Source organism: Lactuca serriola, chromosome 5 (genome assembly GCF_051521515.1).
Source record: "Lactuca serriola cultivar US96UC23 chromosome 5, Lser_US96UC23_V15, whole genome shotgun sequence".
Classification (NCBI taxonomy): domain Eukaryota; kingdom Viridiplantae; phylum Streptophyta; class Magnoliopsida; order Asterales; family Asteraceae; genus Lactuca; species Lactuca serriola.
Genome location: NC_136412.1, coordinates 196,743,308 through 196,748,115, shown reverse-complemented (window position 1 = coordinate 196,748,115; position 4,808 = coordinate 196,743,308).

The window sequence follows — 4,808 nt, the reverse complement described above, 5'->3', positions numbered from 1 at the left end:
ACAAAACAATAAAAAGATGATCAAGAGCTTCCACAGAAACAATACAAATCGGACAAAGAATAGAGTGGACTTTAACTCCGTTATGGCTTGGCTTCCGCTTAATAGGCAAACAATCAAACAAGGCACGCCACAAAAATATATTAACATTTTTTGGAAGAAAGAGATAACTCTGCATTGCCATGTTGGTATTTTGCTTTTTATAAATGTTTCGATTAAATTCAAACATAAGTGTAGAGATTATATTACTTTGAATTTATATACCATATCATCATTATAAATATGAATAATTACATTACTAGGTTTTTGGTTTTATTTCTTTGAGGCAAGGCTATCAAGATCAAGATCTTACCTAAGATCGTTTAATGTGTTGCAAGATCATGATTAATGTGAGATCGAATCAGGATCAGAATATCCTAGCAAAATGAAGTCATATTCAAATTTGCTCATAATATCTTGGTTATGCAATATACATTATTACATGATATGGATTAAGATGTCGATATAAAGCCAATTTTAACTTATAAAACATGAACCATAATTTTTATTGTTGCAGACCATAAAAATTAGGAATAAAACATTTCAATTACGAAAAGAAACAAGATCATTATGATCTACAACTAAAGGCTCATGTTACCCGGCTGGCCACATGCATAACATGTTGAGTCCGTTGCTTGGCAGGCTCCACTGTGCGGCTTACTACACTTGGCATAACGGCCACGACCCTGCTGGCCCTGTTGGGAGGATCAGAGGTCTTAAGCTTCTTGGCCTGTCCCACTGTTGCATGAACCTGTTTTGGCTTCCGCTTCGTGCGGAGCTCTAACTCAGTTTCCTGCTCCCGGTCCTTCTCCACCATCTCATTCAGGGTCTTGCACCCCGAAAAGCTCACAAACTTACGGATATCATCCCTCAGCATGGAATGATACCTCGTATTCTTCATCTCCTTATCCCCAGCGTACTGCGGGACCAATAGTGCCTTCTCCCGGAACTTGGCGCTAAATTCCGCCACAGTTTCGGTAGTCTATTGCAAATCCTGAAACTCTCTCACCAAACGTTGCACCTCGATGGGCGGTGCAAACTCCCAATCAAGCCTCCTCACAAACACCTCCCAGGACATCTCATCCACACCCGCAGATCCCACCTTGCGGGTCACCTCCACCCACAAATCTCGTGCTCGATCCCTCAACATACAAGATATAAACCTCACCTTTTCCACCTTGGGGCAATAGCTCGAGCGATGGGCATTCTCCATGTCTACCACCCAACGTCGACTAGAGATGGGATCCTTGACCCAAAAGAACTCAGGCGCTCCACACGCCTTAAACTTCATGAACGAGGGAGCCCAGACCCTAATATGGCCTGAAGCAATCTTCGCTCGAAAATACCTGAGTCGCTCCTCCATGATCTTCATGATTCCCTCCTTGACAGTACCGAAAATCACCTGGGTAGCATCAAGGATGCCATGAGTAACCTCAGCTACTATAAGATCATGCAGCCTCTCATCGATAGGCTCTGCACCCGAGCCTGAACCTAATCCTGAACCTAAACCTGAACCTCGTATGATCATCACCATCCTCAATTGAAAACATCACAAATAACCAAGATAAAGAATTCAAAAGAGATTCCTCATCACCGGACTTCTAAGACTATCAGGTCTGTCTTTCATTCGGGTATAGGCCCTGTGCTTTCAATAGTACGGGCCCAATACTACCTTATACACCTACTTGTACCTTCCCCAAGGTCATACCTGATATCCCTAAATCATCCAATCACAAATCATGACTCATAAACACAACACTAACTCAGATCCTAGATTGCTCTAGGATTTTCAACCCTCGCCAAACCAGAAACTCAGATCAATCATAGCAGGTTGCCCTATGCATGCAAGTTATACACAAAGAGAATCGCATACGCTATCAAATAAAGCTTCTACCCTAAACCACAACCAAACAAGGAACAGGAATAAGGCAGATTCCCTCATTCTAGGGCTATGCAATCCTAAAACATTAGGAACACTTACTTGAGCTCGGCCGATTATGCGCGTTGCATTCTCCCTTTTTTCTTACAAAATCGTTTTCAGGAAATTTAACTTTGGTTTCTTTTTGAAAACCAATTTGTTACCATTTCCTGATTTTGAGTTCTGACACACCCCGAAGTGTGCCTGAATCCTTCAAACCAAGGCTCTGATACCAACTTGTAACGGCCCAAATTTTTCAGAAAATTGTTAACTTTTTTTTTTCAAAAACATCAACCATAAGGAGTACAAAAATCCCATTACATAGCCATGTTATTTTAAAATTTAGAGTACGAAAACTAAATGTGAAAACACTGGAGAATGCACGTCGTGCCATCAAGCTGGGTCCTTGCCCTTATCAATAGAAGTACCTGAAACATTCAATAAAACTATAAGCATAAGCTTAGTGTGTTTCCCAAAACACATGAATCATATAATCACATAACACTATGCACATAATATACACATAAGTTTGCCATGGACTCCCTCCATGGTCTTCATTGGAATGCCATGGCTACCCCCATGGTCTTGTATCCCTGAGTCATGGGCTCCTCCCATGGTCTAGCCAAATGTCATGGGCTCCTCCTATGGTCTTCACATAAGTCCACATATAAATCAAATAAAAAACAATTACATATTCCCATACGTATCATTTCATAATCAATAGTGGGACGGCCTTGGTGCCTTCAACCCATGAGTGTGGTAAGAAGACTCACCTCAAATACTAAACGATATCTGACTAGGTCCTGGCTCCGAATATCAGCTCTACTCAATCCCTAAACAGAAACAATTCCTTAAATACAATTCAAAATGCCCTAAAGCACATTAAAAGTCAAACTTGGTCAAAGACTAAAGTCAAAGGTCAAAGTCAACGGTCCAAGTTGACCCAACTCATCGAGTTGTCCTTCAACTCGTTGAGTTTCTCCATTAAATGCACAGATTGGGAAAACTCGCATCAACTCGTTGAGTTCACCTAATGAACCAGTCGAGTTAGCCAAGAATCCAACAGCTTAATGCATTAAGTTGTTTCCATCGAACCTAGGAGCCTCAAATCTCAGATCTCCTTCAAAATGATGTATACAAGGGTAAAGTTTCCAACTTTACCCTTAGGAACCATCCAAGTTGAGTCAAACCCAAACCCTAGACTCAGTGGAGAGATGCTTGACAAATTAAGCCCTTAAACTCTCAATACAAAACCCCAATATGCAGATCTGGTCCTCTAAGGTTAAGAAATCACGTAAAGTTTCCAACTTTACATCCATACATGCTAAAAGGAACCCTAGGACTCAAAATGGGTTTAATAAAGGACTTAATACATAAATGGGACCTAAGATCTAGTAAAGTTTACAACTTAAGCCAAATGAGGCCATAACATGGGTAATCTAACATGATAACCACTAGAATACTCAAGTTCTTGGGCAACTTAACCATGAGTCCAAAATCAAGATAAACCCCAAAACAATAGATCCAAAACAATGACAAAGCAAGGTATAAACTTTATACCTTCAAATGACTGAAAAGAGTGGGGAGATTCTGGATCTAGGTCTTCTCTCCAAGCTATGCACCTTCAACTTCAAGGGTCCTCCAAAAGTGTGCAAAATATCAACTCTCAAGGCCCTCCACAAGCTCACACACTCTCAAGGACGATGGTATACTCTTTTAGGGTTTTTCTGGACAGATGAGGCTGGTAGGGAGGCCAGCCAAGAGACTTAAGGCCTTTAAATATGGTGCAACACCCTAAAAATTAGGGTTTCCTTCCCAGCCGCCAACTCGTCAAGTCAAGGCACCCCAACTCGTCGAGTTGGTTCATTAATGTGTGCGGCCAAAATCCACTCAACACGTTGAGTTGAAGCCTTCAACTCGTCGAGTTTGACAAGAAAAATCAATAATTTGAAGAAATAAATTCATACCGGAACTAAGCGTTACACCAAAAGCCTCCACAAAGACGGGTTAAACTTCATGTTGAACTAGATGAGATGGTAGATAACGACGTCGTTGGATTAGAAACTTGAATTGCCACGTGGCAGCATATGAGTGGTTGGGCGTCGTCATCAAATAGCTTTTTAAAGGATTCAGGTTTTTGTATTTAGTATAAACTAGGATTTTACTCGTCGCACGTTGCGGCGACAATAATGGATTTAAATATCAAAACTATTTCAGTAGCAATATAAGTTTAAGAAGACTTAAATGTCAAACCATAAAAGTCAGGGGTCAAAGTCATGCATAAAAACTTAGGAGGACTTAAGTTACCAATGCATAAAAGTCAGGAACCACATTCATACCAAGAAAAATGAAAATAAGCACAAAAACATAAAACTATTATGTCAAAACATAGATAAAAATGGTGGATAGGAAATTAGATTATATGTAGTACAAGGAGGAATTCTTTCAAAGCAGAAGGGATGAAAGTGATAATGAGATGGAAGTGATAATTTAGAAAGTTTTTCAAAGTTGAAGGGGATAAAAGTGTAATTTTCAAAAGTAAATGATATAAAGTTTCTTTTTACAAATTAAAATGAAAAATGACAGAAATAAATGGTGCAAGTATTAAATAGTGAAAAAGGAAAGTCCGGCTGGTAATCCCAACCGAATAAGCAATCGAAATCGCTACAAGCAACCTATTTCATACCCTTTTCGTCGTACTTCCTCTTCTCCTTCTCTTCTTTCTCTCCCTGCCGAGCTTGTTGGAGTGCCATTGCCAAGATCTAGTGTAATTCCTTTTCCCCGGGAGCCAGTCGCACTAATGCTAGTATCAATAGGAAGATCTTTATTGCTTAGGAGATTTCTGGTTTTCTCC